Source organism: Hyperolius riggenbachi, chromosome 6 (genome assembly GCF_040937935.1).
Source record: "Hyperolius riggenbachi isolate aHypRig1 chromosome 6, aHypRig1.pri, whole genome shotgun sequence".
Classification (NCBI taxonomy): Eukaryota; Metazoa; Chordata; class Amphibia; order Anura; family Hyperoliidae; genus Hyperolius; species Hyperolius riggenbachi.
This window is the reverse complement of record NC_090651.1, coordinates 47,398,090-47,425,145: the sequence shown is the minus strand read 5'-3', so window position 1 is coordinate 47,425,145 and position 27,056 is coordinate 47,398,090. Positions and strand designations below refer to the sequence as shown.

The 27,056-nt window shown below is 44.7% G+C and overlaps 1 long non-coding RNA gene across 2 annotated transcripts in view; it reads right to left on the bottom strand.

Annotated features, from left to right (window-relative positions):
* Window positions 1-754: 754 nt before the first annotated feature.
* The window catches only part of LOC137522420 (uncharacterized), a 64,445-nt gene continuing 38,143 nt past the window's right edge, over window positions 755-27,056 (bottom strand). For both annotated transcript variants that reach the window (XR_011022290.1, XR_011022291.1), the window contains one exon: window positions 755-1,012. This is a non-coding gene — a long non-coding RNA (uncharacterized lncRNA). The remainder of the gene's footprint in view (window positions 1,013-27,056) is intronic.

The window sequence follows — 27,056 nt, the reverse complement described above, 5'->3', positions numbered from 1 at the left end:
GAGTTTTCAATTAATTTTTTTCATAATTGGGGAAAAATTGTGTGTGGTACATTGGTCAGATTTTTGAAATGTTGCAATCAGTCAGAAAAATGTATTGCAATTTTTGAAATTGAAAAGATATTTACAAGATTGTATAGTCTGTGGCCACCTCTGTCCCTACTCCCAAACGACTCATCAATTTGCTGCTTTCTCTGCCCAGTCCTTTCAGCAGATCTTGACCCATCCGTATTTACTGCAGAGCAGCTATGAAAAGCTAGGTCATGTTGTTAGCCGAGTTGTCCAGCTGAGAGATCTACCACCATTCAATCACAATCCCAGCTGGACGGAATAACAAACCTTTCGGCAGGTATGAAATTTGACGTGAAAAGGTGCATTTCCTCGGTCCGCTTAGCTGCTTGCCTGAAGTTCACTTCTAATAACTTTAAATGACAAAACTTTTGCGGCAGTTTGGTGTGTCGGATCACTGTTTAACAAACCTGGGAACGACAGCAGGATTGAGTTCCCATTAAGGCGGGTTTCTTTGCAACAGCCAAAAAATATACCAGCCGGAAAATGTTGGAAAAGGTTAAAAGTCTGCTTGCCGCTAAAGCCTCCACTCCGGTAATGAAGCATCTATTCTAAAAATACAGAGACACACATCTCCTGATAACAGAACTCTGTCAGGGTTTGTACAGAAATCTGAGTCGAGATAGAATATTTTGTCCAAGTCTCAAGAAGGGAGCCTATTTTTACTCTAAAAATAAAACCAGATAAAGCAATTTAAAAGTGATATATTTCATTGTAACGGGGAGGAAATATCCGTGCCGGCTTTGCAGTGGATGCTTTTCTTTTATTATATTCTGCCTCAACTTCGCAAACAAAGTCATGCATATACATCAGACGAATGCGGCTTTCTGGTGTAATTGAGTGGAGGTAGCCTAGGGACCTTGGCGTTGGTGAGGCTCAGGCCGGGGCCGGAATGTATATAATATGTGCCCAGGGAAATTAGCGCATATGAAACATCTCCGGCAATCTGTTCAAAATGAATCAAAAAGGTTAGATGCACAGATGAAATATAAGAGATCCCACTCAATAAAGTTTTTTGACATGGATTAAAGGGTGCCGATACTAGTGGATTTTTCTGCTCTGGGTTAGAATTAAAAACTTACCAATACACGTGTAAGCCTACCTTACAATGTATATGGCACAAATGCAATAAACATTTTCTCCTAGGTGATATTTTCACACATATAATTCATTTTATATCACCAAGTAAGAAAATACTCTAAATAATTTTGACAGTAGTTTTCTCCAACTTTTGGGTACTTTTTTAATTATAAAATGCTGAAAAGTTCTTTAAACAGACTCTGTAACAAAAATGTCAGCCTTAGTTCTTCTATCCTATAAGTTCCTTTGCCTGTTCTAATGTGCTCTGGCTTACTGCAGCTTTTCCTAATTGCACAGTGGCTGTGTTATCTCTGTTATATGATCTAATCTTTTTTCTTCTGTCGGCACAGTCAGGCTAAGGCTGGAATGTGTGGAATGTGCAGGGCTGCTTGTGATTGGTAGAAGCTATACACACCCCCTCCAGGCGCCCTGCAGGCTCTGTATGACTCACACACTCTGCTTATGTGAGCCTATCAAAAGCTGGTTAGTTTGTTTGTAAACACTGCCTAAAACTGGCAATTACAAGCCAGGTTTGCAGCAGAGAGTGGCAGAAACAGCACAGCGGGGCCCAGGAGAACATAATGAATAGAATGGTATGCTTTTTGCTGTAAAAATTTTAGAGTACAGATTCTCTTTAAAAGAGAAGATGAAAATGATCTCCTAGGACAGTGATCTGCAAACTTGGCTCTCCAGCTGTTAAGGAACTATAAGTCCCACAATGCATTTGCCTTTATGAATCATGACTGTGGCTGTCAGACTCCCGCAATGCATTGTGGGACTTGTCGTTCCTTAACAGCTTGAGAGCCAAGTTTACAGATCACTGTCCTAGGAGATAACTTAGGAGAAAATGTTAATTGCAAATGAGTCCTTGTAATTAAAATGACTTTTCAGCCACCAGCAAGCATGAAAATACTATGAATAATTTTGATCGTACCTTTTTCACCTACTTGTTGGTACTTTTTCAATTCATGCGTTGAAAAGTTATTTTTTCAACAGAAGATGAAAAATGATCTACTGGGTGAAAAAGTTAATTAAATAAGGGCCATAGTTTTTCTTTTTTTTGTAGGAATGAACAAAATTCTTGTTTCACCAAAGGCAAAGTTACATTAAATCCTGATCACCTTCCTTCTTTTCAGTCCCTATGGCGTACATTCAGAATAGCTGCAAATTAAAATAGGTACTGATTTGCTGGTTAGTAGAATATAGGTATACTTACCGATATTCTACTATTAAATGTTACCATTAGTATAATACGGATACATTTACAGATATTCTATTGTGACTCCAGTGAACATTTTACTGTTGGCAGGTGATGTAGCTGCTGCATGGTTTTTGGTTGTTGGAAACAGCTGTAAACAGCTATTTCCCACAAAAGTTCGAACTTTGTGGGAGGGGTTACTTGTGGGAGGGGTTTCACCACAATATCAGTCATACAGCAACCCCTGATGGTCTGTTTGTGAAAAGGAATAGATTTCTCATGTAAAAGGGGGTATCAGCTACTGATTGGGATAAAGTTCAATTTTTGGTCGGAGTTTCTCTCTAACTATTACCTAACCCTCACATGAGTCCTCTGCTTAACACTAACCTCTCCCACCTACACCTACCAATAACCCCCTCCCCCAATTCTTATACCTAACTCTAACCCTACCCAGGGCCACCATCAGAAGTTTTTGGGTCCCATACCGGGCAATCCTACTTAGACCCCTTCACTCCCCTCTGCCCCCACACGCCAAATCACTAAGGTCTGTGTGTCCGCTTTTCACACACTCCCATGCCTGGAAGCATTCTGTGCATGCTCAGTTCACTAAGACTGTAACTGCGCTTGCGCAGAACTCTTCCAGCTATGGGAGCAAGATGGAGGAGGTGTGTGGCCTGGAACAGTGCATGTGCAGTGCCTAGCAACCCAGCTGGATTGTGCAGACTTCATAGGAGCTCAACGGATTCAACTGGAAGTGTATTGAAGGATCTGACAGACTACAGGGGGCTGGAAGGAGCCCCAGGTAAGTAGAAATCCTTCTCTCCCATTTGTCTCAGGTTTGCTTTATTCACTAATTGAATGGATGAGCCTTCTGGTATCTCTCACCACATTATTGGGCAGCCGTAAGGACAGACACAGACTGCATTTTGGGCCAGTGTGTGGCACTATTCACCGGGCCCCAGATTCACTTGGGCCCCATACAGCAGTCCCCCCTGTAATGCTCTGAAGGCGGCCCTGACCCCATCACACCTACTCCTAAGACTAAACTTCAGCCATAGTATAGCAGAAGTCTGGCTCCTGCAATAGCTACTAATTATACCGTGCAGGAGTTTCACTATAGAATAACGGACCTCCAGCACCCGCCACGGCCACTACCGGTACTGCCAGTGGAAGAAAAAAACATTGGCGTAGAGGCAGGAGGTGGATTTATTTCAAGGGAGTAGTGTAAGTGGCTCATGAAAGGATGTCCTTGCCCCCCCTCCTCCCCGGTCAGTCATATTCTGACCTCCGATCAGCAACAATGTGAAGGGGGTGGGGTTTGAGGGAAGCGGCGCAGTGACCACAGAGTACAGATGCAGAAATGAGGTCATTGCTCACTTTCTGCATGTAAAGTGTGCCACACGGCTACTACATGCTGCTCTTCTCTTTTGGGGTCCCTGCATATCTGCAGGTGTGTGAGCATTAGGAATGTGGAGACAGAAGGACGCCACATAGCCCCCGCTTACACCAATGCTACATATGGGGGGTGCACCTTTGGCTACCTATACTGGCGGTGGCTGATACAAAATTAGGCAGAATCATCAACTCTCAGGAAGATAGTGTCATATTGCAACAGGATCTGGATAGGATGGCTATATAGGCACATGCATGGCAGATGAAATTCAATGTTGAAAAATGTAAAGTCATGCATTTTGGTCATACCAATGGTCTAGCAAAATACAAGATAAATGGGATACAGTTGGGGACATCAAACTTGGAGAAGGACTTAGGAGTACTCATCGACAACAAGTTAAATAATCGTACTCAATGCCAAGCCGCTACAGCTAAAGCTAACAAAATTTTGGGATGCATTAGAAAGGGAAATGAAAACTCGAGATGCTAGCATAATATTGCCCCTGTTTAACTCTCTAGTAAGGCCACATCTGGAATATGGAATTCAGTTCTGGGCACCACATTACAAAAAAGATATTGCCGTTTTAGAGCAGGTGCAGAGACGAGCAACAAAATTGATACGTGGGATGGAAGATCTCACTTACCAAGAAAGATGAGATAAACTGGGTTTATTTAGTCTAGAGAAAAGACGCCTTAGAGGGGATCTAGTTAACTTGTATAAATACATCAGAGGGCAATATAATAGCTTGGCGGATGAGCTTTTTGTCCCTAGGCCTTCTCAGAGGACTAGAGGACATGATCTGCGCATGGAGGAAAAACGTTTTAGCCATTTATTTAGGAAAGGGTTCTTTACAGTAAAAGTGATTAAGATGTGGAATGCATTGCCACAGGAAGTCATTATGGCAAACTCTATACCTGCATTTAAAGGGGGCTTAGATGCTTTCCTTACGTTGAAAGACATCCATGGCTAGGTAATGCCCAATGATGTTGATCCAGGGATTTTATCTGATTGCCATCTGGAGTCGGGAAGGAATTTTTTCCCTTTTGGGGGTAATTGGACCATGCCTTGTAAGGGTTTTTTCGCCTTCCTCTGGATCAACAGGGATATGTGAGGGAGCAGGCTGGTGTTGTACTTTGTTCTCTGGTTAAACTCGATGGACGTATGTCTTTTTTCAACCAAAATAACTATATAACTATATAACTATCTATACTGTGGGAAAACCTAGGCTACCTATACTGGGAGGACACATGGGCTACCTATACTGGGGGTGGCTACCTGTACTGGGGGACACATGGGCTACCTATACTGGGGGTGGCTACCTGTACTGGGGGACACATGGGCTACCTATACTGGGGGTGGATACCTGTACTGGGGGGACACATGGGCTACCGATACTGGGGGTGGCTACCTGTACTGGGGGGACACATGGGCTACCGATACTGGGGGTGGCTACCTGTACTGGGGGGACACATGGGCTACCTATACTGGGGGTGGCTACCTGTACTGGGGGGACACATGGGCTACCTATACTGGGGGTGGATACCGGGAACTGGGGGGACACATGGGCTACCGATACTGGGGGTGGCTACCTGTACTGGGGGGACACATGGGCTACCTATACTGGGGGTGGATACCTGTACTGGGGGGACACATGGGCTACACATAGTGGGTATGGCTATCTGTACTGGGGGAACACATGGGCTACCGATACTGGGGGTGGCTACCTATAGTGGAGTGGTTACCATTACTGGGAAGAGGTGCACCTTTGGCTACCTACCTGCCCTGGGGGACTATCTATTTGTGGGGGCACCGTTAGCTTCCTATTTATAGTGGGAGAAGTGACCTCTGTTGAGGGGTAGGAGGGCCACAAATGATGTTCCGCTTGGGGCCACAAAAACCTAAGCAGCACACCTGTTTGCAGCTATCTTTTCTACATATGCTTTGTTGTGCATTAAATGACAACTGTAGTGAGAGTGATATGGAGGCTGCCATATTTCTTTCATTTTAAACAATATCAGTTGCCTGGCAGCCCTGCTGGTCTCTTGGTTGCAGTAGTGTATGAATCACACCGGAAACAAGAATGCAACTAAAATGTCAGAAACACCTGATCTGCTGCATGCTTGTTCAGGGTCTGTGGCTAAAAGAATAGGAGGCAGAGGATCAGCAAGATAGCCAGGCAACTGGTATTGTTTAAAGGAAATAAATATGGCAACCTCCATATACCTCTCACTACAGATGTCCTTTAAGACAAGACACACAACAGTTGTATTGCACTATATTGTGCTTTTCTACTTACTCACTCAAAGCTCCAGAGCTGCAGCCACTAGGGTGCACTCAGTAGGCAGTAGCAGTGTTAGGGAGTCTTGCCCAAGGTCTCCTTACTAAATAGGTGCTGGCTTACTGAACAGGACAGGAATAGCCGAGATTTGAACCCAGGTCTCCTGTGTCAGAGGCAGAGCCCTTAACCATTAAGGGCTGAAAGCTTATGAAGAAATTGTAATGCAAATTATGTGGACCGGGCAAATATAAATGAAATTACTCTGTAAAAAATTAAAAAAAAATAATCAATTCAACTATTAGAACTGTAAACTCATGGTGTATTTGTTTCTGTAATACAATAAGCCATAATGTAGCTGCCAATGCATTATTATCGAACCGTCTGCACAGTAGAGACTGAGTCTTATCTGCTCGGTCTGGGGACTTGCGCCATTACCTAATTTTCTGTAGTGAATGACCATTTGTGTGCGGATAATGACTGTGACCTTAGGCTTATAATAGCTTGCTGATGGATGTCTTACCATGGCATCCTGTAAAGGGAGGAAAGTTAGCATGAAAATAAAAAAAATGCATTATTCTGTGCCCAGTGAACACTATTCTGAGATCAGAATAAGATAATTGCAAACAAATTGTTAAGAAAAAGAAAAAGAAAAAAAAGAGTTAAAGTGAAATGGAGATTATAGAGTGGATTCACAAAGCAGGAGCATGCTGTAATGCAAGGATTTACGCTCATCAGAGACGGTACAAGGTCCTCCAGCACCCAAGGCTGAGACACCAAAGTGCGCCCCTCCATCCCTCCTACCCCAGCCGTCACACACTGATTGCTTTTAGACTAAGAGGGGCCACAGGGCTCCCAACACCTTAAAGCGGACCCAAACTAAACATTTTTTTAATTCAAAATATCTAGTTGCACCACTCTGACACATACAAAGATAAATAAACACTCCTTCAAGCCTATGAGGATTTCAGTGACTACTTTTCACTCTTCTCTTTTCATAACTAGGGTTATACAGGTGGCAGCCATTTGCAATTCCTCCTTTGCTGGACACCATCTACTCCACCAGTTTGCCGGATCCTGTCCCAGCAATATGAAAGGAAGGGAGGGGTTCCTCCAATAAATGTAAAATATTTTATATTTGTCATCATGCAGCTGAAAAAAGGCTGCTATTTATTATTATTATTTAGAAAATAGATTTTATTTCTGAAATTTTGTATTTTTAATTTGGGCCCACTTTAATCTCTAGTTATCTGGCTTGCAGACACTGCTGTGTATCCCCTTTTCTTATTTCTCACTGCTTCAAACACAATAGTGCGCCCCCTCCTACACTGCGCCCTGAGGCCGGAGCCTCTCTTGCCTCTGTCACACAGAGCTGGGACAAGGCCCTCCAGCACCCAAGGCTGAGACCCCAAAGTGCGCCCCTCCATCCCCCCTACCCCAGCCGTCACACACTGATTGCTATTACTATGAGGTGCCCCAGGGCCCCCAACACCTTCATCTCTAGTTATCTGGCTTGCAGTCACTGCCATGTATCCCCTTTTCTTATTGCTCTCTGCTTCAGACACAATAGGGGAATGATAGCTGAGTGAGTTGTGCACCCCCTTTTACACTGCGCCCTGAGGTTGGTGCCTCTCTTGCCTCTGCCTCGGCCCAGCCCTGACGCACATCATCAGGGCCAGATTTCTGGAAAGGTCACAAAGGCCTTTGCCTTGGGCAGCTGCTGCCTAAGGGGGCACCCAAACATGAAAGAGGGTTTGCGACATATGAAAGAGAAGGTTAAACATAGAGAACAACACATGAAAAGGGAAAAATGGTGCCCAAGGAGGCTGTCCGTGAAAGAGAGAAGCTGCATACATGGATGATACACATGGAAAAGGGAACTGTACATGGAAATGGGAGGGGTGCTGCGGCACATGTAAGCGGAGCCACAACATACTTGGCCTAGGGGCACAAAAAGTATACATTCATCCGTGCACATTATTCAGCAAACTGCGCATACGCATTGGTTTACACGGGTGAAGTCTTCTTATCACAGTAAATATATGCTGCACACAATAATGGGCAAACAACAGATAAAAGGAACAATGTTTGTACATGCCTATGCGTTATCTGTTTGGGTTAAATATATAAAGTAAACCTGTAATGAAAAAACTGCCCCAACCCTCCTGTGCAGCCCTGATCCATCGCTGGTACCCCTCGAAAATCCATCAGTAATGTGCGCAGGCGCAGTAGCGGCTACAGCACATGGAGAATGAGATACAGTGGCTTGCAAAAGTATTCGGCCCCCTTGAAGTTTTCCACATTTTGTCACATTACTGCCAGTGCACAAACATGAATCAATTTTATTGGAATTCCATGTGAAAGACCAATACAAAGTGGTGTACACGTGAGTAGTGGAGTGAAAATCATACATTATTCCAAACATTTTTTACAAATAAATAACTGCAAAGTGGGGTGTGCATAATTATTCAGCCCCCTGAGCCAATACTTTGTAGAACCACCTTTTGCTGCAATTACAGCTGCCAGTCTTTTAGGGTATGTCTCTACCAGCTTTGCACATCTAGAGACTGAAATCCTTGACCATTCTTCTTTGCAAAACAGCTCCAGCTCAGTCAGATTAGATGGACAGCGTTTGTGAACAGCAGTTTTCAGATCTTGCCACAGATTCTCGATTGGATTTAGATCTGGACTTTGACTGGGCCATTCTAACACATGGATATGCTTTGTTTTAAACCATTCCATTGTTGCCCTGGCTTTATGTTTAGGGCCGTTGTCCTGCTGGAAGGTGAACCTCCGCCCCAGTCTCAAGTCTTTTGCAGACTCCAAGAGGTTTTCTTCCAAGATTGTCCTGTATTTGGCTCCATCCATCTTCCCATCAACTTTGACCAGCTTCCCTGTCCCTGCTGAAGAGAAGCAACCCCAGACCATGATGGTGCCACCACCATATTTGACAGTGGGGATTGTGTGTTCAGAGTGATGTGCAGTGTTAATTTTCTGCCACACATAGCGTTTTGCATTTTGGCCAAAAAGTTGAATTTTGGTCTCATCCGACCAGAGCACCTTCTTCCACATGGTTGCTGTGTCCCCCACATGGCATGTGGCAAACTGCAAATGGGACTTCTTATGCTTTTCTGTTAACAATGGCTTTCTTCTTGTCACGCTTCCGTAAGAGCCAACTTTGTGCAGTCCACAAATAATAGTTGTCCTATGAACAGATTCCCCCTCCTGAGCAGTAGATCTCTGCAGCTCGTCCAGAGTCACCATGGGCCTCTTGACTGCATTTCTGATCAGCGCTCTCCTTGTTCGGCCTGTGAGTTTAGGTGGACGGCCTTGTCTTGGTAGGTTTACAGTTGTGCCATACTCCTTCCATTCCTGAATGATCGCTTGAACAGTGCTCCGTGGGATGTTCAAGGCTTTGGAAATCTTTTTGTAGCTTAAACCTGCATTACATTTCTCAATAACTTTATCCCTGACCTGTCTGGTGTGTTCTTTGGACTTCATGGTGTTGTTGCTCCCAATATTCTCTTAGACAACCTCTGAGGCCGTCACAGAGCAGCTGTATTTGTACTGACATTAGATTACACACAGGTGCACTCTATTTAGTCATTAGCACTCATCAAGCAATGTCTATGGTCAACTGACTGCACTCAGACCAAAGGGGGCCGAATAATTACGCACACCCCACTTTGCAGTTATTGATTTGTAAAAAATGTTTGGAATCATGTATGAATTTCATTCCACTTCTCACGTGTACACCACTTTGTATTGGTTTTTCATGTGGAATTCCAATAAAATTGATTCATGTTTGTGGCAGTAATGTGACAAAATGTGGAAAACTTCAAGGGGGCCGAATACTTTTGCAAGCCACTGTATTTACCTCTGACTTGCTTCCCCTCGGGCTCCGGAGGAAATAGCCAAGCCTGATCTGGTCCGTTCTACTGCGCAGGTGCAAGACGCATGCAATCAGCCACTCGCGCAGTAGGGCGGATCTGATCAGGCCCAGCTATTTCCCGAAAGAGCCTGAGGGGAAGCTGGTACTGCTCCAATAAGGAGGCACTTGAAGAAATATGGGCTGCATGGTCGAGATGCTAGATGAAAGCTATCACTATATAAATGCCATAAAGTATCCCACTTACAATATGCCACACAGCACAGAGATAAGCCTCAAACCTTCTAGGACAAAGTCATTTGGAGTAATAAGACCAAAATTGAACTTTTTGGGCCCACAGCCATAAACGCTACATTTGGAGAGGAGTCACCATTTTTACTGTGAAACAGTGGAGGATCGGTGATGTTTTGGAAATGTGTGAGCTACATAAGGCCCGGGAAATTTAGTCAGAATTAATTGCAATATGAATGTAGTAAGTTATCAAGAAATAGGAAAATGTGCACTGTTATCACTCAGGAAGCAGAGCATGGACATTCCATCATTCTGACAATGAGCCACAACACAAGGCCAAGTTGACCTGTCATTGGCTACAACAACAAAAAAGTGGAGGTTCTGAGTGGCCACCTCAGTCTCCTGACCTCAATGTCATTGAGTCATTCTGTAGAGACCTCAAACGTGCAGTTCATGCAAGAGAGCCCAAAAATTTACGGGAACTGGAGGCTTTTTGCCTGGAAGAATGGGCAGCTTTACACTCTGAGAAGGTAAAGAGTCCATCCACGACTTCCACAGAAGATTGTAAGTTGTCATTGATGTTAAGGGTGGAAAATGCACAGTATTAAAAACTGGTGTATGTAAACTTTTGATCAGGGCCATTTGGGTAGCGTAGTGATTATGATTTAAAAAGAGTAAACACAGTTGTTTGACAATAATGGCTTCAGCCAACCACTAACCATGTGTGGAAGAAACGTTTTTGTGTTATCATTCATATTCCATGAAAAATAGTTAAGAAATCATAAATTCTGCCAGGGTATGTAAACTCATGAGCACAACTGTATTTATATTTTGTTTCATAGTTTTATTTAACAATCATTTTATTTATTTATTTTGCATTTTAGTGACAGTTCCTCTTTAGGCACAAAGGAAAACATCCCAATACCGAGTTCTTCCTTAACATTTACACACAGCACAGTCAATAAAACAAACCAGCACTGCCAAATCTTATGAATTTTAATGAGGTTTTCCTGCTCCATTTTTCCAGCGCTTCAGGCAAAGTTGAGGCAAGATTGACATTTTGCCATTTTTCTGCTGCTCTGGACCAGCAGAAGGAAACTAAGATGTAGACTGCAACGTAATTTAAACTAATCTGAAATGATCTTGCGACTCGTATTTTCAGCCCTGCCAATTCCTGCTAATGGCGCTGGGCACACTCTCAAAAACATGTATCATGATCTGTAATTTTTGTTTGGGGAGAAAATGTGTTTGTTAATATAATGGCAATGGGTCTAGGCGGTGCGGCAGAGAAGAACGTATGGAGCACGGTACTCTGAAGTAGCCAATCACAGTGCACCATTTACGTAAGCTATGCACACCCCTTGGATCATTGTTGCCAAAAGCAATCGTTCTTGATTGTTTTGGTTGGAAGTTTAGGAACTATCACTATGTAGACACACTGCAGGCCTCCTGGCCAAGCTTCGTCTTCTGCTGTACAGAAAGGGGTGGGGGAGAACAAATGTGAGATACTCGACTATAGAGCCAATAAAAGCTTTGGCTGTGACTCCGTTTATTGCTGCAGAAGAGGCCACTGAAACCAAGAGACATGTACATTATTGATGATTTCAATCTGCTTTTTACGATTATGCAACAATTTGCGTAATTCGTTGCAATTATGACCATACTAATTACGGTTTGGACAAGCAATTCATTTTGCCTAATCCAGTCCTAATTTTGCATAATTATGTGAAATTTTGCATAATTTTGTGCCGGCTTTGGCGGTTAATAGCAAAGCTCCCATACATGCTATCATCACCAAATCGCTACATATTTTAAGGGGAATATTGGGAAGTCAAAAAGAACTTGTAATTTTTGAGATAATTGATTTTGAAAATGCAAAAAAAAGGAGTTTTAAACTTTCATTTTTTTTTTTAGGTTCAGCCTACAGTGTTGTTCACCTTATGCATCCGATCAACTTTCACCTCCCATTCATTCGCCAATAACTTTATCACTAATTATCACAATTAATTGATCTATATCTTGTTTTTTCCGCCACTAATTAGGCTTTCTTTGGGTGGTACATTTAGCTAAGAATTATTTTTTCTAAATCTGTTTTAACAGGAAGATTAAGAAAGAAATGGAAAAAAATCATTATTTCTCAGATTTTGGCCATTATAGTTTTAAATAAATACATGCTACCGCAATTAAAACCCATGTATTTTATTTGCCCATTTGTCCCGGTTATTACACCATTTCAATTATTTCCCTATCACAATTTATGGCGCTGATATTTTATTAAGAAATAAAGGTGCATTTTTTTAATTTGCATCCATCACTATTTACAAGCCTATAATTTAAAAAATATATAACAATATACTCTCTTGACATGCATATTTAAAACTTTCAGACCCTTAGGTAACTATTTATGTTGTTGTTGTTTTTTTTAATTGTAATTTTTTTTTTGTTAAAAAATGTATTTGGGTAATTTTAGGTGTGGGAGGTAAACAGATAATTTTAAATGTAATGTAATTTAATTATTTAATAAAAAATGTATGTGAGTGCAGTTTTCTATTTGGCCACAAGATGGCCATAGTCAAAAAAGTAATGGAAGCTTATGATTACACTTCCAGGAACTAGAAAGAGGACAGGAAACTTTTTTTTTTTTTGCAGAAAGACCGCGGTCTCTGATAAGAGACTGTAGGTTTTTCTGCGGGGGACTTAGATTGGGGAATGGGAACTATATTACCATTTACTGATCGGGGGGCTAATGGCAGGTGGCAGGAGCGCGAGCGGGAGCACGCGCGATCGCGCGCCTCAGGCAGCAGGAGCTGCACAGTCTACCTGGATGAATATAAGGGCCTGTACACACTGCTGCGCTTGCGATGCTCTTTTCAAATCGCACGCGCTTTTTAATCGCAAGGTCTTTTGAAAAATAACGAAAATCGTGAAGACCTGTACACACTGGGGCAATGTGTTTTTCAATTCTCATGAAGGCTTGCAATTTTAAAAGTGCAGCAGTGTGTACAGGCCCTAACCAGTCAGTTAGACTTAAGTGGTTAAAAAAAGTTTCCTTTGCATTTTTAAATTCAATTATCCCTAAAACTAGAAAGGTCTTTTTGAAAAATGTTTTTGACTAGTTCCCAATATTCCCCTAAACATACGTAGCAATTTTGGTGATGATAGCACATATGGGGGCTATGCTATTAACAGCTAAAATCAGCACAAAACTAAGCGGAATTTTGCATAATAACGCAAAATTATGGATGGATTTTGTCTACGGTTTAAATTAATTACAAATTTTACCAAATTGCTGCACTATAATTTTGCATTGTAAAATTATGATTATGTGAAATTTGTGCTCATCACTTATGCTCATACCTTACATTATTTCCTGACATTATCACTAGCTACTTCTTTGGGAGACAGATAAAATCTATGTGCATAGTTCTAATGCAGTACACAGAAATCTAATTGGTGGCTATTGGCTGCTGCAAGTTTGCATACCATTGGTTACTATTGATAGCCCTGTTTGCAGAGCTACATTCTTTTTTTTTAATCTTTATTTATTTATTTTTTTGAATATGCTAGTAGCTGCTTAAAGGACAACTATCTTAAAACATTGTAACATTTAGAATATGTACATTACATATACAATGAAGATTTCTACCAGAGTAAAATGCAATATATTACTTTTTTTTTTTCCAATATTGCGGTCCCTTAGGGCTCGTTTCCACTATCGCGAATCTGCATGCGTCCAACGCATGCAGATCCGCACATGTAATACAAGTGGATGGGCCTGTTTCCACTGTAGCGTTGTTGAGGTGCGTTTTTTTCAGCGTGAAAAAAACGCACAAAAGAGCCAACGATTTCGCCTGCGTCGGGAATCCGTGCGAATCGCCGCTAATGTATTTAATAGTAAAAACGCATGCGTTTGTTACATGCGTTTTTACCCGCGATTTCGCGTGCGATTTCGCACCTTTTTCAATTTTATTTAGCCCTGGCAGTGTCATGGTTAATTTCGCATGGCACCCTGCCATGCGAAATCGCAGGCGAAATCGCGGGTAAAAACGCATGTGGAAACACATCCGCATGCGTTTTTACAAGCGTCGGAATACGGCCGAAATCGCGTCGCAACAGTGGAAACAAGCCCTAACAGTAGGTAGTGAAAATCTGACAGGTTTTGGACTAAAAACACACGATTGGTTCGCACTATGGCCAGGGGCCCCGGACCTCTCTCACTGGCCGGGGCCCCAAGGCCAACATGCGATACCTGGAGGGGAGTGCAGGTGGGCCTGGACCTCTTACACCCAGGCTCTGGACCTCTCACATCCAGAAAACCCACCAACACTGCCTCCATACTGAATGCTAAATTTAACACACACAAGCAATAGAACACAGCAGTACATGCATCCAGCTACATTTAAAGTGGTCAGCAGGTGCTCGTCAGCCAATCAGGATGCACTATCATACACCCTTTACCTGCCATACCACATCTAGCAGCCATTAGCATTCAGGTGGGAGGCTTCAGTTGGACGCCATCGCAAGATTGCGTCGCTAGCAGGACCGCCCCGTGCAGGCATCCCTCCCACAGGGGTCCCTCCCTAACCGCTCACCTGTCCGCCATGTCCTAGAGCTGAAAGAAAACGTTTAAAAACACACGATTGGTTCGTACTATGGCCAGGGGTAGTGTTGGGCGAACACCTGGATGTTCGGGTTCGGGAAAGTTCGCCGAACATGGCCGCAATGTTCGGCATGTTCGGGCCGAACCCCGAACTCCCCGAACATCCCGCTTTTGGGGGCCCTATGGGGTCGCAGGCATAAGGGGGGAGCATGCCCCGATCGCGGGGGGGGGGGGGGGTCGGAAATTCCCCCCACCCCCTCCGCTAGCGCTCCCCCCTCTGCCCGCTTCCCCATTCAAAAGTTAGGAAGTGAAACTGTACCTGTGCGGTAGTGGGTGGCTGGCAGTGGGCGGCACTATGGAGTGACTGAGGAGGAGGAGGAGTCCGGAGAGTGACGCGTTGAGGGAGGCCGGGCAGCGGGCGGATCAGCAGTAGTACGGTACTACTGCTGATCCGCCCACTGCCCGGCCTCCCTCAACGCGTCACTCTCCGGACTCCTCCTCCTCCTCAGTCACTCCATAGTGCCGCCCACTGCCAGCCACCCACTACCGCACAGGTACAGTTTCACTTCCTAACTTTTGAATGGGGAAGCGGGCAGAGGGGGGAGCGGTAGCGGAGGGGGTGGGGGGAATTTCCGACCCCCCCCCCCCGCGATCGGGGCATGCTCCCCCCTTATGCCTGCGACCCCATAGGGGGGCAGTATTCGGGCGAACAGGGCCCTGTTCGTGCCGAACAGGGGCCCTGTTCGGCCAGGCAATGAGCCGTTCGGGCGAACCCGAACAGTTTGGCCGAACACCACCAGGTGTTCGGCCGAACGCGAACATCACCCGAACAGGGTGATGTTCTGCAGAACCCGAACAGTGGCGAACACTGTTCGCCCAACACTAGCCAGGGGCCCCGGACCTCTCTCACTGCCCCGGGCCCCAAGGCCAACATGCGATACCTGGAGGGGAGTGCAGGCTCTGGACCTCTCACATCCAGAAAACCCACCAACACTGCCTCCATACTGAATGCTAAATTTAACACACACAAGCAATAGAACACAGCAGTACATGCATCCAGCTACATGCTGCAATCTATTGAAAATCTGTGTGGAGGGATTTGATCAGATAGACCCCTCTCTTAGCAGATTATGATCTGAGAGGAAGGTAGCCGTTGGCCACATTGACCAGTGTATGACCGGGTTTACTCTTCCCCCTTTGCTGCTGGATGGGGAGGGATGACACACCATGCACAATAAAGCAGGAGAGGTAAGGAGTAGAACAATGATCTCAGCCTGCAACCGGGTGGCTGCCTTGGCAAAGAGCCATCTAGAGTGTGTAAAAAGCATAAGAGTACAGTCAAAAGAAGGAGTGGATCACTGTGAGAGTGTTCATGTGGTAGGTGAGGAGAAGTTTGGAATCTGGCACAGCACACAATGAAAAGTCTTAATTTCACAGATTGTTGCTTAAAGGGGAACTGAAGAGAGAGGTATATGGAGGCTGCCATGTTTATTTCCTTTTAGACAATACCAGTTGCCTGGCAGCCCTGCTGATCCTCTGCCTCTAATACTATTAGCCATAGCCCCTGAACAAGCATGCAGCAGATCAGGTGTTTCAGTGGTTCAGACTTATAAGTCTGATCTGACAAGACTAGCTGCATGCTTGTTTCTGGTTTTAATCAGAAACTACTGCAGAGAAATAGACCAACAGGGCTGCCAGGCAACTGGTATTGATTAAAAGGAAATAAACATGACAGCCTCCATATACCTCTCTCTTCAGTTCCCCTTTAATAAATTCACTTCTCTGTGCTCTGTTTTTATTTAGCCACATAAATTTGTTTTATCAAAAGCTGTGAAATAACACTGTAATCAGTGCCCTCTGCAAAAGTAAAAAATAAATTAAACTTTATAGTTTTTTTCAGGATTTCCATAAACTATAAAAAAAAATGTTTTCTCATAAATGTTTTCATACTATGACTTCTCTATAAAGTTAAAAGTTAAAATCTTTATCAGGTTCCACTTGGTTGATGCACACATTTTGTCTTAGTAGTAATTAGTATTCAATTTCTATCATTTGGAGGTGGGTGGTGAATGGCTTGTTCTAGGAGGTGAGAGCCCTGGAGCAGGCTGTTTGCGCTTGTCCTCTCCCCCTCTGGAGTGTTGCGTTAGAGCTACCCCTGAGCCCTACAAGCTTGGGGGGCCAATGCTTCACTCCTTTCTTATGTGTCGCACCCAGGTCATGCCTGTTTTTAATTTTGGGAGGTGGGTGCGGGCAGCTCTTCCCGGCTCTGGCCATGCTGGGGGGTTCGCATGCACCTCCCAGCCTCCCCCTCTGGGGTGCAGCTGTGTGGGTTTCAGGCAGTGAGAGGGCTCATGGCCCCTGCGGTTGTATGGGGGCATTGGGGAGCCTCCCCATGGCGCTCCTGGATAGTGCTAATGTAGCAAGAACTAATCCCCGCAGGGCAACCGCTTTACGGTATTAGTTTCAGTCCCTGCATATTTTGGCATGCGAAAGCAAATACATAATTGCATGAGCAATGTCTCGTGACTAGCCTATTAGGCCAAATTTGAAAAGCCAGATTTATCAGCTTCTACTTGGTTGATGCACACATTTTTTCTTTGTTGTAATCTCTTTAAAGTGTACCTGAGACGTAAGGTTATTAAAGTTTTATACATACCTTGGGCTTCCTCCAGCCCCCTCAGCATTGCTCCCACACCACCTTCTTCTGCCTACTCGTTCTCTTAAAAGCCCCATCAGCTTGGCTAGTCAGGGCCAGTCGCCGCAGGCGCAGTTCACAGTTTTTGCTCCCACGGCTGGGATCGTTCTGCACCTGTGCAGTAGTACTGCTCAGGCGCAGAGCTCTTCCAACCATGGGAGCGCGTCGGGGTGTGTGGCCAGGCCATGCAGGTGCAATGCCACCTTTCTAACGAAACTAACGAGGCTTCTACCGGGTGAACGAGGAGGTGGAGGAAGATGGTGTGGGAGCAATGCTGAAAGAGCTGGAGGAAGCCCAAGGTATGTATAAAACTTTTATAACCTTACCACTTTAATTTTAATGCACACTTTACTCATGCTTTGATACAGAAAGTATAGCGCATTGTAAACAACGCACATTCGGTTCCACTTTAAGCAGTTCAAATTAAAACACGCTTCAAAATCCACCATTTTTTTTTTATTTTGTACAATCTTGATTTCTTGCTAATTACACATAACAATGTATTCAGCAGAACAACTCTCTTGTTCCATGCATTTGATTTCAGGTGGCTGTGATATGACACACTGTACCTGTGCAGTCGATGAAATAATGAATTACTGTCAGAGAGAACAACAGTGCACGGTGATCGTGTTTTTGTTCCCCCCTGTATCATTATTTATGTTGTTTCTTTCTGCTTGATTGGCAGCGTAAACACAGCTACAGGTTCTGCGCAAAAAAACACATCCTGCTGCCAGGGTTCCACCCACACAGAACAGTTAAAGTTGTTTCATGTTGGGGGGTACAGCTGGTGACGACTGGCGAGATTGCAGTGGGGCTCTGTGGCAGCAGACATACAATGAAGGTGTTTTTGTGTAATTCTAATTTTTATGGCAGCCATACCAATTATCATCGCTCAGAGAGGCAAATGCAGTATAGTAACAAAAAAGAAAGAATAAGAAGACATTTGACTAAAGGTGGCCATACACTTATAGATTTGCCGCAGATTTGACCATCAGATAGATTTATGTCAGATGCCTGTCAAGTCGAATCTGACAGGAATCTATCTGATGTGTGCCACACACTAGGAACAGATTTCCAATGGATTTCAGAATGAGATCTATTGGAAATCTTTTGGAAATCGATCTAAATGCATTATTGGACCATTCGATCCAATGCAACTCTATGTTCCATCGATCTGCTGCCATCCAGTCAGATAGATCAAATCGATTGAAATCGATAGGAATCGGCAAATCGATTGATAGATAGATTTGATGGAATACATTTTTAATCCATGGCTGAAATCGGCCAGTGTATGGGCCTTTTTATATGTTTTGCTGTATGCTCGTTCCAAATCCTGATGTCTCCTTTTACCCCAAAATCCCTCCCAATTTTTTTGGGGGGGATGGGAGTGTTTCTGTAAATACTCAGCACCGGGGTGTCAAAAACCCTAGGAGCGCCACTGCTCCCGATCCTTAGTGGTGTTGGCTTAGACAGGAGCTGCTTTGTTGTTGAGTACTGACCTCCAATAACAAGAACCTCAGTTTTGTGAGTATTTATTTTTAGCCAGTTATTATTCATTCACTCCTGAAGCTCAGCTAAGCATGCACTGCCACTTATATAAGTATGGAGAACTGAACCTCAAATATGTCCTATTATAAAATATTTTTTGAGTTGCAAGCCATGATGATACTTTCATTTGATGATAACCAGTTTTCTAGACTCACCTCTGACCTCTGGAGAACCAGCACACCCACGGAACGCTTGAGGGAGCTCGTGAGGGGGGCGGTAGAGCGGCTGACTACAAGTTCCAGGTATAGCTTTACAGTACAGACACTTAGGACAGTGTAGTCTTGTGAGTGTGTGGTCATTTTTATTTCAGCGCTGCGTAATATGTTGGTGCTTAATAAATACAATAACTAAATACATATGCCAGAGCAGGGCTGGATTTAGCATAAGGCACTATAGGCATGTGCCTACAGGCGCCTGATGATGGAAAGGTGGCTCACTCCCCTCCCCTAGTGCCTCCCTGCCTCCTTTCCTATGCAGAGTATTATGATGGTGAGAGGTTACCTCTGGCTACTTAATGCTAAGGGACATCTGTAGCTACCTAAGTAAGGGAGAAGTGACAGCAGGGCCAGTGATGAGCACAATTGTGGTGCTGTTCGGTGGGGTTTTTTAGGTTCATGGAGGGTGAAGTCTAGGGTGCCAGGACATCTGTGCCTATTGGCTCCTGTGAGGTAAATCCGGACCTGTGCCAGAGGGTCTCTCATTGCTACATTGCTTTCTTGTGCAAATGGTTCATATTGCTACTTTTGATACGTATACACTTTGGACTTTGTAGACTTATTTCAAGTACAATTTGCAAACAGTTTTACTGCCCTATATGCTCTCTGCCCAGTCCCCCATGAAGCTGTGTTTTTAATTGTTTTTAGATTGTTTTGCACTTAACGAATGTCTCTTTCGCAGTTCTGATCATTAGCACCAACATGGATGCCATTTTTCTTTGAATATGATGTTTGTGGTTTAGTCCATGGTGGCACTTATTCCAGTGCCTATCAGTTTAGTTTTGCGCTTCTTTTTGAGTTTACACAAAAATGCTGCACGTCCAAATCTTTTTCTTCTGACATGAATGCAACTAAATGGTTTTCAAAGGGGTTGACACGCCTGAGCTATACTGAAGATGACTTTCACCCCATTTGGGTTGGGCGCTCAATGCTACTGGCTTTCTGCAAACTGACACTTGTATTGGCCCGAGGAAGCGGACTTGGACCTGTGAAACGCATTGCCTGTGCATAATAAATTCTTATTGTCACATTTGACTGTCTTCATTGAGGTAAGCCACCTCATATATCTCTCATTTTATTCCGTTTTTTTATGCAGGTAAAGGTGCCTCTTTACCTTTATAACATTTTTAATGGGCTGTTACACCTAATGCAAATTTTGAGCATGTTATTTAAAGTGTCCGGAAATCAGACACAGTGAAAGGCTCCATCTTACTGAAGTTGACTTTCACCCCTTTTAGGTTTAAGGTCACTTTTCCCGCTTAGATTGGTTTATCTATAGTTCTAAAGAAGTATCACAGTTGTTTGGTAAATATACTGCACATACACTAAGTGGGATTTCTCTTTAAATGTGACTAAACTGGTTTTCTATAGGGAGACTCATTGCTTCCTGTACTGCAGGTAATTTGATTTAATTCCTGGCATCAGGAGAGAAGAGAGATGCATAAAATCATGGGTTATTATCTGTAATTGCTGCCTGTGAACAGACACTTATATCTTCCTGTGAATAGAGGCAGAATGGATTTCTAGAAGGGTATGGAAGCACTGGACATTCTATGGGTTATTATTATTGCACAGGTCAATTATGCCGAAAGAAACAACAGCCCACATGGCTCTTACAGAATTTAATCTTGCTCTTTACTGGCCTTATAAACCTCACCACCTAGCAAAGCCCTGGGGACCCTTAGCAATGTTGTTACAAGCAGGATGCTTGAATTGAAAAGGCTAAACACTGTTTCCTGAGTTAGAGTGACCTTGTAGATGAGAAATATCAACCATGGCAAATCAATGGAAGCAAGGCCGGATTTATAATTTTGTCGACCCTAGGCCGAGTATTTTGGGGCTTCCCTGCAGCAGCGCCCCTCCCATTCCAAGTGCCGCCTACTCTTCCATGTGTATCATCCCTGCACAACTCTGTTGGACATCAGCTTCCATTTTAATGTGTTGCTCCCCATCTGCATACTTTTCTTTTATATGTTGCAACCCCTATTTCATGTCCAGGTGCCCCATTGGGCTGCAGCTGCCAAAGGCTCGGGCCTTGGTTGCCTTTCCAGAAATCTGGCCCTGAATGGAGTGAAGGAAAGAACAGAAAGGGAAGACTATAAGGTAGCAGGATGGAAGGAAGAAGAAAGACAAAACGCAAGAAGTGTGTCAGTTAAGAAGGGCTGAAATAGAGAAAGGAAGTAGGAAGGAAGGAAGAAAGGAAGGTGTAATACTTGCAGGTGCTGTTGACTCTGTCTCTGGTAGGCAGGCATGCTCGAATGCACCCAAATTCGATTTGGGTGCATTCGAATCCGGGTCCGGGTCAAATCCCGATTTGGCCGGATGTTCGAATTGACCCGAATTCGATTTGAGTGCATTTGAATCCGGGTCTGGGTCAAATCCGGTTCGAGTTCGTATTCGAGTCATAATCATGAGTGGCCTTAACGCATCATGTTTCTTCTTCACCATCTTCACCGTCTTTACCTTCTTCTTTTTCTTCTCTCCATCTTTTACTTCACCGTCTTCTTTTTCTTTTTCACCATCTTCTTTCTCACCATCATCCTCACCATCTTCTTCGCCACCACCTGGATCTTCTTCTTCACCTGGTTCTTCTTCTCCTTCATCAGGTTCATCTTCACTTGGTTTTTCATCTTCTTCTTCACATGGTTCTTCTACACCTGGTTCTTCTTTTTCTTCACCTGGTTCTTCTTCTTCTTCACATAGTTACATAGTTACATAGTTATTTTTGTTGAAAAAAGACATACGTCCATCGAGTTCAACCAGTATAAAGTACAACACCAGCCTGCTCCCTCACATATCCCTGTTGATCCAGAGGAAGGCAAAAAAACCCTTACAAGGCATGGTCCAATTAGCCCCTAAAGGGAAAAATTCCTTCCCGACTCCAGATGGCAATCAGATAAAATCCCTGGATCAACATCATTAGGCATTACCTAGTAATTGTAGCCATGGATGTATTTCAACGCAAGGAAAGCATCTAAGCCCCCTTTAAATGCAGGTATAGAGTTTGCCATAACGACTTCCTGTGGCAATGCATTCCACATCTTAATCACTCTTACTGTAAAGAACCCTTTCCTAAATAAATGGCTAAAACGTTTTTCCTCCATGCGCAGATCATGTTCACCTGGTTGTTGTTGTTCTCCTTCTTTTTCTTCTTCACCTGGTTCTTCTTCTTCTTCCCCTGGTTCTTCTTCTTCACCTGGTACTTCTTTTTCTTCACCCGGTTCTTCTTCTTCTTTTGGTTCTTCTTCTGGTTATCCTTCTTCACCTGGTTCTTCTTCTTCTTCACCTGGTTCTTCTTCTTCTTCTGGTTCTTCTTCTGGTTATCCTTCTTTGCCTGGTTCTTCTTCTTCACCCGGTTATTCTTCTTCAACTGGTTCTTCTTCTTCTTCTTTACCCGGTGGTTCTTCTTTTTCTTCCCCTGGTTCTTCTTCTTCTTCTTCACCTGGTTCTTCTTTTTCTTCTTCACCTGGTGGTTCTTCTTCATCACCCGGTTCTTCTTCTTCACCTGGTTCTACTTCTTCACCATCTTCTTCACCATCTTCTTCTTCATGTTTTTGTTCTTATTCTTCCTCTTGTACCTAATTTTTTTTTCCTTCAACAGCATAGCTAAATTTGTGGTGTTACAGCTAGTGGTGCATGGCAGCAGCCAGCAGAACCTTATTTTGTGGGCCCTGGCGGTGGGAACACAGACAGCAGGAGGTAAAATGCAACAGCAGGAGAAGGAGGAGAAGGAGAAGTGATGTGTGGCAGCAGGTAATGTATCAGGCCATGGCACCTAGCGTTTGGTACCACGGCTGTAAATATAACCCCGATAAAACAGCAGGAGGTTCCGGGCAGCAGTCGTGAAGCCCACATTGTGTCCAATATACAACTGGGAAAGCACAGTTCTCAACCCAGACATCTCAAGCAGCTCTTGGCAGTGGTGGGCCTTCACGCTGCTGCTGAGGCGGGGTCGCTTGGCGGTGGGAGCTGCTGCTTCTCCCCTGACCCCGCATGGTGGCACCACATAGTGGACTACTGTTGCTGATGCACCTGAGGATGCACCTGCTGCTGCTTCCTCGCTGGTGCTTCCCACCAGGCTCACCCAGTGAGCCGTGAAGGACAGGTAGAAGTCTGTCCCGAAATAGCTTCTCCAGGAATCCATGGTGATGTGGATCCGCTCACTCATGACGTGATCAAGTGAGCGGCACATGTTTGCCATAGCAAACCTATGCAGTGCTGGGATCGCCATGTAGGAGCAGTAGTGGCAGCTGGGAACTTGTCACTCCGGGATCCCAAACTGCAGGAGTGCTCTCATGTCACCCCCCTCCTGCACAAAGGAGTACGGCAGGAACTGGGAGCACATGGCCCAGGCAAGCAACCCGTTCAGCACCCGGATGCGCCTCTTGGTCTGAGGCAGAACCTTAGCCACACCGGAGAACAACTCGCTGAGCAGGGTCTGGCGGTGTTTGCCTGCACGGGAAGAAGAGGAGGCAGCTGTGGAGGTTGCAGATGAGGCCACTGAGGACTGGCTGCCCGAGGGGAGAGCAGTGCCTTTACGCACTACTGCTGATGATGGTGGATAATCAGGAGGGTGGGATGCTGCTGCTGCTGCTGAAGGCTGTGCAGTGTCTGTCTGTCCACTGCCTGCACCACTGTCCCTCATCCTTCAGAAACTCCTGGTAGTTGTGAAAATGCCTGGTTTCCAAGTGGGTCTGCAGGCACGAGGTACCCAACTTGTGCAGATCACGACCTCTGCTCAGGCTGGCACCGCAACTGTGGCAAATGACATGGGTCTCATCATCATCGCACACAGTGAAATACCGCCACACTGGGGATTTGAACTTGCCGTTCTTGCTTGAGGGCTGAGGAGGTTTTTTGCCTTTGGGGGGCTGTTTTTTTCCCATTGCTTGGAGGAGGTTTGGTGTGATTGGTGGTAGCGGCTGAAGCAGCAGGCTGTGCCGGCCGCCATGCTGCTGCTCCGATGACGAGCTGCATTCACCCAACTGTTGTTGTGGCACATAGGGACGGTCCAGAACCTCATCATTATCATCATCCCACAACAGCTCCTCTGAGCCCCCAACCAACTTTTCTGCCCCAACATCCCCTGCATCAGGCCCCTCCTCCTCCTCATGAAATTCAGGTTGTTGTGCACCGACAACAAACTCCTCCACCACCAACTCCTCCTCCTTGCATGTCCCCATCATCTCCTCCTCAAACTCGGCAACAACATCCCTCAAAGTGCTCGCGGTCCCTGGCATAAATAGCAAGCTCAGTGAAGGCAGGCTGGTCCCTGGGGTTGACGTGACCTCAAGCGGTGGTGAAGGGCGGCTACTGCTGCGGAGCGGAGTGCTGGTGGTGGCACTGGTCTCGCTGGCGCTGGAGGTCTGGCTGGAAATGGTGGCTTGCTGCTCCGCCATCATTTCCCCGACAGCCTGTGCCTGACTCTCCGCAATGGGCCGGGGACAAAGACCCATGGCAAAGATTGGCGCAACACGCTGCTGCTGCGCCTCTGCTCCGTCCTCCATAACTCTGAAGTCAGTGGCTGGCGGCGGACCAGTCACAAACCTGCCGGTGCTGGCAGTGGCTACAGCAATGGCTCTGCCTCTCCTGGTGGTGCCTCTACCTCTGCCAGTCATTGTACAATATACAAATACAACGAGAAAATCAATAAAAAATTTAAATATAGATATATATATATATATATATATATATATATATATATATGTATCGGGAAAGGGTGTAAACTTAAACTTTAATATAAAGTCTGGGTTGGTGACAAAAAAAATGATTTTTTTTTAAATAGTAGTAGAGTAGTAGTGTATTCTACACATTAGTCGATAACTAACTAGTGTGAAAGACAGTGACAATAAAAGTCTGTCACACACAATCAATAGAGTCACAAATCACAACAGATGCTGGCCTAGCCTGTAAAGTAACTAACAGTACTGAAGCTGCGGCACAAAATCAACTGACAGACTGGCAGTACAAATTAACTAAGGTAGTACATAACACAACTACTAACTACAATCCCTAGTAGTAGAGGAGTCTACAGTAGTCGATAACTAGTGTGACAGACAGTGACAATAAACGTCTGTCACACACAATCAATAGAGTCAGGCAGATGCCAGTCACAAATCACAACAGATGCTGGCCTGGCCTGTAAAGTAACTAACAGTACTGAAGCTGCGGCACTAAATCATCTGACCATCTGCCGCGGAAGGTTCGGTTCGCATGAACTTCCGCGAACCACAATAGACTTCAATTGGGGGGGCAAACTTCGAAAACTAGAAACATTTCTGCTGGCCAGAAAAGTGATGGAAAAGATGTATCAAGGTGTCTAACACCTGAGATCTTTCAGTGACTACAAGAAGGGAATTTTTTTTTTCAAAAATACCTTATAGTTTTTGAGAAAATCAATTTTAAAGTTTCAATGTAAATTCTCCTTCTGACCGTGGGAAAATATACCCCCGCTAACTTTAACGGTTAATAGCAAAGCCCCTTTAAAAGCTAGAAACACCAAAATTAGTGGGAATGTTAAGAAGAACAGTGGGAACAAGAGGAAAAAAACATTTTTCAAAAAGACCTTATAATTTTGAGAAAATCGATTTTAAAGTTAAAAAAAAAGAGTCGATTTATAAAAAAGAACCGATTCATTAAAAAGAAACGGCTCATTCATGAGCCGTTAGTATAGCAGAGAATGCGTCCTCGGTAGAACGTGAAGCTGCTGGCTCTCACTGCTGTCCCTCCCCACCTGCCTGCACCTGTCAACCCCCACCTAGGCTGGCACCCAGTGCACCCATGGGTGCACTGGGTGCCAGCCTAGGTGAGGGTTGACATGTGCAGGCAGGCAGGTGGGGAGAGACAGCGAGAGCTAGCAGCTATGCGTCTGAAAGGACGCATTTTCTGCTATGTGGGTGGGGGGCTTCGGAGATCTTCAATCAACTTAATTGAAGATCGCAACATAAGAGGATACAGTTCGTTGGATCATTTACCATAGATATTGGCGTGGGAAAACTTTTTTAAAGGTACAGGTAAGTATTTATGGTTAATTTAGAATAATACAATTTTTTTCTTGTGGTTGTGTTTTTATTTCATTTAACCCTTTGTGGAAATGGGTAAAGGGTACTTTGTACCCCTATACTCATTTCTCCTGGGAGGGGGGTGGGCATCTGGGGTCCCCTTTTTAAAGGGGACTCCCAGATGCCACCATGAACCCCCCTCCCCAGGGAGTCGTCGCTCCCACCTCCTCCTGGGGCACCGGAGGTGGGGAAGAGCCCCTTGTCCATGGATTGGACAAGGGCTCGGGGGGGAGGGGAAAGCTTGGCCGCCCCTCCCCCCCGGACCCCCTCCATACCATGGACCATGCGGGCTGGTATAGCTCAGGGTGCAAAGCCCCAGTCGGCCGGGGCTCCGCATTCTGGCTATCCCAGCCTGCATGAGGGACAAGGGGTTACAGAGGCTCGGGAGGGGGGACCCCACGTCGTTTTTTTCCAGGTTTCCCACACTCAGCACATAAAAATAATAAAATAAATATATATATATATATATATATATATATATATATATTTTAACCACTTAACAACTACGGTCAGCCGATCGGCGGACCTAGGTGTTAAGTGGTTTTACATGGAAACGGCCGCTCGAGCGGCTTTTCTATGTCAGTTCACGGAGGGTGCCTGACACTGTACTGGTTGAACTCGATGGACGTATGTCTTTTTTCAACCAAAATAACTATGTAACAACCTGTGAGCTGCCAATCGCGTCTCGCAGGTGAAATGTAAACACGCGGGTAAGAAATCCCCGCTATTTACATCAGCACCGTAAAGGAGATCGGCGATCCCCGGCCTCTGATTGGCTGGGGATCGCCGGCAGCTGATAGGCTGA